Source organism: Belonocnema kinseyi, chromosome 8, assembly GCF_010883055.1.
Source record: "Belonocnema kinseyi isolate 2016_QV_RU_SX_M_011 chromosome 8, B_treatae_v1, whole genome shotgun sequence".
NCBI classification, from domain to species: Eukaryota; Metazoa; Arthropoda; class Insecta; order Hymenoptera; family Cynipidae; genus Belonocnema; species Belonocnema kinseyi.
The window spans coordinates 43,349,318-43,357,349 of NC_046664.1; positions in this window are offsets into that span (position 1 = coordinate 43,349,318).

Sequence of the window (8,032 nt, forward strand, 5' to 3'; positions counted from 1 at the left end):
GAAAGAAGGAGCTCTTCTTAATATTTTGACACCAAAATCATGTCGATACACCTTACCGACTGCGAGTAAAGCCACCCACGCTTTAACTTGACAGACTGTACCTGTTAAGTTCTAAACAATAATAAAAATTAATTGGGAAATCTAAAGAATTCGATGAAATTCATAAAAACTCAAGGTGGCGTAAGAAAAAAACATGCAATGAATTCACTAATGAAAATGCCTGATAATTTAAGTTGAGTTGACAAGACTTCAGAATGAAATTGACAAACAAGGAATGTTCCAAATAAGCCACTAAATTAAATATAATTAATTGAATTCCAGAGAATTAACAAAAATACAGAAGAATTTAAAAGAATCGAGGTTTTTTTAAATCCCTTGGAAATCCCAAATTATAGGATAACACTTGAAATTCATTAAATCTCTTGAAAATGGCTTGTTTTTTAAAATGCCCTGAAAGGTTCGAAAATCCCTTTAAATTTGTTAATACTCTTGACAATTCCTTGGGATTTTTAAAAATACCCTACAAATATTTTAAATATTTTTAAATCCCTTCAAAACTTTTTAAAGCTCTCGACAATTTCTTGTAATTTTTAAAAATATTCTACATTCTTCTTAAATAACGTCAAATGATTGAAATATATTAAAAATACGCTAAGATATTTTAAATACTTTAAGATCTTTTTAAATCAATTAATTTGAAATTTGTTCAAACATTATAGGTCCTATAAAATCAGATCTTGGACATTCCCTGAAAATTTTGTAATTTTTTTGAAATTACTTCAGGATCCTTTAAAATACGATGAAATATCTAAAAAACTTAAAAATTTTTTAAAATCCCTTCAGATTTTTGAAAAGCCTTAAAAATGCCTTGCAATTTTTAAAAATACCATAGAATATTTTAAATATTTTAAAAACCCATGAAACATTTTAAAGCTCTCGAAAATTTCTTGGAATTTTCAAAAATATCTTAAGATCCTTTGGAATCACCTCAAATCATTACAATTTATTGAAAAAAGATAAGATATTTAAAATAATTAAAAAATTTTTCAAGCCTCTTGAAAATTTCTATAGCTCTTAAAAATTTCTTGGAATTTTTAAAAATACCCCAAAATCTCTTCAAATATGCTAAAGCATTATAGTTCCAATAAAATTGTTCCACATATTCCGCAATTCCAGTGAATTCTTTGAAACCCGAATAATACCGAATAACCTCACTTTTTAAAGCTCTTATTTAAGGTTACATTAAAAAATTCCTTGAAATGCTTAAAAAGTTTATATATACTACAAATTCTTTTCGTATATTCAAAAATTACAGGAAATTCTTCAAACCTCAATTAATTTTTTTTTGAATTTCCTAATAAATCACTCAGGTTTTGGAAATTCCTAAAAAATTCTGAAATCTCTTGAAATCACCTTGGAAAATTTTAAAATACCATTAAATTTATTTAATTTATTGAAGCTATTAAAAACTCCTATAACTTGAAAAATTCCAAGAATTTTTTAAGAGCTTTAAAATATTCTGATAGTAGTATTCTAAAATATTATAAAGCTATCCTATACAATTGTTGCATATCCCCTAGAATTCCAGAGAATTCTTTAGGCAAAGGATAATTTGTTTAAACCCCTTAAAATCATTCAAATCCTTGGAAATTTCTCTAAGATTTTTAATTTTCTTGAAAATATCTTAGAATCTTTTAAAATGCCTTTTTTCAACAATTCGAATACTTTTAAATTATGGAAATCTATTAAAAAATTTTTAGAATCTTTTAAAAAACCTTAAAAAAATTTCCTAAAAAGTACCCTAACATAGCCTAAAATTATTGAAATAAGTCAAAAATTTATTTGAAGTTTTTTAAATGTCCTAAGACATTTCACATTTTATAAAATCTTTTGAAATCTTTTGAAAACAACTTAAAATTTTTGAATTCCTTTGGTAGACATTTAAATTTTTGAAATTTATTAAGAATTACTTATAATATTTCAAAATACCCTCAAATATATAAAATCCTTTGAAACTCCTTCAAATGATTGAAATCAATAAAAAATTCACTGACACATTATTAAATGCCCTAAAGTATTATTTCAAACCCTTTACAATCTTTTGAAATCTTATAAAATTTGTTGAAGCTCTTGTTGAAACTCTTGAAAATTCTTTGTAATATATTAAAAATACGTATGGAATTAAATAGAATAGTAGTTAAGACGTGGGTTAATTTATAGAAAAAAGTGACTAAGGTGAGCATTTAATTTTTAACGAAATACTTATATGTGACTATGTTTAAAAAAAGTTAAACGAAATTCCCAGACTTTTGCCGTTTTCTTTTTTTTTAATTCCTGACTTTTCCCTGTTTTACAAGTTTTCTTTTAACTTGCGGTCTTTCTATGTCTTCCTTTCAAATCTTATAAATTATTTATATTTTTATGAATCTTTTTTTATTCTTTTAAATTTCTAAATTCTCATCCTAATAAGAAGGTATTGGTTTTATGTAAAATTTCACTTTGTGTGTTTTCATCAAATCACCACGTACCCCCTGAGTCAGAAAACATGATGTTTACAAATGTGTTTGTCTGTCTGTAGTCTGTATTCTGTAGGCACGATAACTTTCGGAAAATTGATCAGATTGGATTTTGCTTTAACCCCATTTTTTTAAGGCCTAAAAAGGAAGAATGAGTTCGTAAACCAGATATTTTGGATGAAAATTCAAAAAGTGAGCGCATTTTCAAAATTTGTTAACCACATTTTTTCAAGATTTAAGAATTCGATGTACGGTTATTCATAGGACTCAGAAACTCAAAGCATTTATCTTTATGACTTTTTTGTATAAAAAGAAATTTATCATAGTTAGAGCACTTTCAAAATCCACTCCCAAAAAAATTAACAATTTAAGCCAAAAAACGCATGATATAGAAGAAAGTCAGGAAAAGTAAAAGTTTGATTTTTGAAAGCCCTACAAGATTATCATAACAGCTTTTTCAATTTGGTCAAAAAGTTCAAAATTCAAATTTTGATCGTCCCAAAAATAATGAAAAATTCCATTTTTTGTCAAACTACGCAAGATACGAAAAAAATTAATGAGCTAAAATTTCGCGCCCTAGAAAGATATACAAATTTTTTATAAATCGCTTTTCGATAGGACGCGTAGTTTTTATTTTTAGTCGTGAAAAACAACATTAAAAATATAAAAAAAACATTTTATGGAACTATACAAACTACGAAAAAAATTAAACCAAATTTTTTTATCCAAAAACGAGCTACAAATTTTTAATAATTATTTTTTATAGGATGCGCAGTTTTTGTTTTGTGCGTAAAAAACAATAAAAATAAAAAAGTTAATTGTTTGACAAACGGCACAAGCTATGTAAAAAATAAATAGATAAAAGTTACGCTTCCAAAAAATACCGTAAACTCCTTGAAATTTTTCATCAATAATTCTTGCTAGGACACGTAGTTTTTGCTTTAGTCGTAAAAAATAACATTCAAAATAAAAAAATTGAATTTTGTTCAAAAAACGAGACGATGTACGAACTAAAAGTAACAAACAAAAGTTGCTCGCCTAAAAAGATCTGGAAATTTATTATTAATCATTTTTAGATAGGACGAGTAGATTTTCTTTCAATCGTAAAAAATAAGATTCAAAATAAAAAAAGGAATTTTTGGAAAAAGGACAGAAAAGACGAAAGAGGACATACGATACTATACAGCTTTCTGCATAGGAACCTATATAGGTTCCTGCATTAGACCCTATGCAGATGCGCAGTAGTTTTTCTTTAATCGAAAAAAACAAGATAAAATTTTTTTAAAGAATTATAAAAACAAGGAAATAAGAATTACTATGAATCAATTTTCATGCATATTATGAATTTTAATGATATAAATTGGTCGAAATGATACATTTTTCAGCGCAGTTTAGAATATAATTTAAAGCAAAATAAGAAAAAAATATTAAAATAATCATGACAAATACAATTTCTGCTTTATTTTGTAATATCTGAATAAGCAATCCCAGGCAAAGTTAAATAAAAAATGTATTATGTTTGATACAAAAAAGATGTGTATAATGTGGAAAAGTTGACATTTTGGATAAAATCCAGTGCGAAGTACGAGATGCGTGTTGAGAATGTGTTCGTTAAAGCCGAAAGAGCGTTAACAAAAGAGAGTTCAAAATCACAAAATTACAGTTTTCGGTCCGTTCACCTTTGATTTTAAAAGGTTTGTGCACGAATGCGGGAGAAATGCAAAGACCGATCGCAGAGTGCGAGACCAATCAGTCGCGCGCCGAAGGTGCGCTCAAACTAAGCTCTTTTAACAAAAGAGAATTCACAATCACAAAATTACAGTGGTGAATTTTTTGACTCTTAATTTTAAAAGGTTCGTGCAAGAATGTGCGAAAATATAAAGACAGCGCGTAGCGCGAGAATCAACAGTCGCGCGCCTTAGGCGCGCTCAAACCCGCGAGCGAAGCGATCCGCGAGCGTAGCGCGTGATGCGAATCTTCCCGCGGAGCGGGCAGATTTTCTTGAATTCTTGAAGTTTGACTAGGTGACTAGATAATGTTAAAAGAAATTTTCTCTCACTTAAAAAAAAAGGAAAGGTAAAATATTAAAGAACAATATGAACTTTCTCTAACATCTCTCATTTATTTTACATCGTAGGAATGGTGTACGATTTTTGACAGTAGACAGTTCCTAGAATGATGAATACAATATTTCTAATACATTTATTTCATTACGTTCGTGAGGTTGTCAATACCTTTCGTGCGCAACATTTCAATACTATTGTTCCTTTGCTCGTGTACTTTTGCTTTCGTAACTTTACAATAATTATAGCCTCCTTATTCTCAGCAGAATAAATAACGCGTGCGTCAAGTCGAGATTCGAACAAGTCAAGATCTAGAGATTTATCAAAAAATATCAAATCAACATCTTGAAGCGAAAACTCTCCGAAACAAAGACAATAAAAGCTCAATCTCGGTCGAATAAAAGTAAACAATCGCACAGTCTTTTATTTTGAAGAAAAACGACCCTTCTCCTTATTGTGTTTATTTCCAAAAACAATGATTTCACTTTCCATTATTATTATTTTAATTTCTTCATCTTGAAATTTAATGTCGACTTGACGTACTTGACTCGTATACTGCTCGCATTAATTTCTAACAGCATCTTACACCTATACACCGTTACTGGCAAGCTACCGTATGTGTAAATGGTATACTTGTATAAAAAAAAACAACAAACTACGAGAATAAATTAGATTACAGTATAAGGCGCGATAATCTTAATAATCTCTCTACTTTCTAAAAGTGGTTCTTCGTCTCCGTCGCCGACGATTTTTTCGATTTAATATCAGTGAGTACAGTATCTGGGTATTTCTCTATATTTTCAAAATTTGGTAAATTGCTTCTTTTTTGTATCATTGACCAGAAGCAAAAAAAGCATTTTATAGTTGTATCATTTTCTTTAAGCTCATGAAATTTTGAAGAGTTTCAAATTTCAAATATTCAAAATAGATGAATTTTTAAATATAAATATCGAAAATTGAACTAGTCCATCAAAAAAGTTTAGAAGTATATAGTTTAAAAAATCCATTTTGACATTTGAATAATTTTCAATTCTACACGTATTTTTGAAATTCAAGAATTTCCAATTGTACCTCTTCAAAACTGTAAAATCTTGAATTCTAAATCTTTGAAATTGAAGGCTTGATGAGCTCTTAATTTTAAAAACTTACCATTAAAAATGAGGCATTTTTTTAGTTTTCCAATTACAAATTCTGTAATTTTCATGATTTACATGTGAAATTCTTTCAGTCTGGAAGATTCAGAATTGAAAACGCTTGAAAAAAATTAAGAATTTTCATTTATACATCTCTAAAATTGAATAAATTTTAATTTTAATTCTTCACCAATGAATACTTTTCCATGTCAGATATTAGAAATTGAACTGTTAAGAAAACAAACATTTAAAATTGCTTTATTTTCTATCATTCACATATTACATATTTTAAAAAACGTTAAAAATCACATCATTTTATACGGTAAATATTCAGGATTGATGAATTTTAAATTGCAAAACCTCAACAATGGAGGAATTTTCAATCGTAACTCTTCAAAATTGAATTATTTCACGAAAACGTTTGTAACTCTTCAAAATCATAGAACTTTTAATTGTGAATCTTTATAATGAAATACTTTAAAATTGAAAGAATGTGAAAATGTACAATATGAAAAATTTAGAATTGAACGGTAAATCTGGAAAATTGAAAAATTTTCAGTTATAATTCTTAAAAATTGTACTCCAAAAAATATTCATAATTACATACCTTTGAAAAATAAATTTTGAAAATGGAATAATTTTCAATTCTACAATTTAAAAAATGAAGAATTTTCAATTTGAACTTTTTTGAATTGTAGAAATTCAAATAGTAAATTTAAAAAATAGAAGACTTGATGAGCTGTTAATTTTGAAAATTTACAATTGAAAATTATTCAAGTGTTCAAGTTCTATGATTAATAATTCTGAAATTTTGCTGCCTTATATTCGAAATTACTTTAATTTTGAAGTCTTATAATTGAAAAATCTTGACACTTGTCTTGAATTTTTGATTAAAAAAAAAAATTAAACTCTATCAAAAAGTCATTCAAAATTGCATCATCTTCTATCATAAAGATTAAATATTGAAGAGTTTTCAATTGAAAGTATCTATAATGGATGAATTTTAAATTGAAAATAGCTCAAATTGAAGAAGTTTCAATTATGAATTCGGAAAATTGAACTATTAAAGAAAAAAAGTTTAAAATTAAACACATTTAAAACGAAAATCATGGGAATCGAATAGTATGCAGCTATGTAAGTTTTAAGATTATCAATTAGAAACTTTGAAATTTTGAGTACTTAAACTCGAAATTTCTTCAATTGGGAAGATTTAGAATTGAAAGCTTGAATTTTTATCTTTAAAATCATCAAAATTAAAAAAAAATATTTAGACATTTTTCAAATTAAAGATTTTTCAATTTTTACGCTTCAAATTGTAGAAATTGAAATTGTAAATCTTTACAATTGAATAGTTTTCACTTTTTGAAATATACAATTAAAAATTATGGATGTTTTAAGAGTTACAATTTATACTGCTGCAATTTTTGTGACTTACATTCAAAATTCTTAATTAGGAATTTTTTATTCGTGCATATTTAAAATTGAAGAGTTCTCAATTCCAATGCTTCAAATTGTAGAACTTTAAATAGTAAATAATTGAAATTGAAGAATTTTTATTTCTGAAAATTTACAATTAAAAAATATTCAAGTTCTAAGTTTTCCGATTAAAAATTCAGTAATTTTGATGATTTCCATTGACGGGACCTTAATATAGATAATCACCCATACATATCAATATATCGTGTTTTCTTACTGCGCACATTTGCGAGAAAGTGGAAAAATACAATTCCACAGTCCAGAAAGTCGAAATACTAAATTGAGACGAATGTGGATATTCTGTATATTCTCTTCTCATCGTCTTTATGACTATTCATTAATAATAATAATAATAATTAATGATAATAATAATAATAATCGCAATGTAGTTATCTTAATTCATAAAATGAGTCGAGGGATACGATCAACGAATCATAATGTTATTTACAAGAAAAATGAGGGAGGTATTTAAATTAATTTAACGACTCTTTACATTTGTTACACAATTACGCATTATCGTGCTTTTACAATTAATAACTACTTAATTATCATTACAGCTGGTAAAGCACACACTCGCACACTCGCAAAATCAATTTTGTGAAACTGATTTAATAGCTGCCTATAAATGTAGATTTTTAGGCCGAATTTAATTTAATAATTTAGGTTTACAATGTTTTCATTCTAAAACGAAAAATTAAACAATTTCACAAGCCTGATGTTTGCGTTTATCACATTTGTCGCATCAAAAAAGAACTGGGAGCTTTTTGAGACGATTTTTTATCTAATAAAGAGTGTTCTGCATTTCCTGGACTTTGTTTAAGGTCGAAAACCAATTTTTTATCTA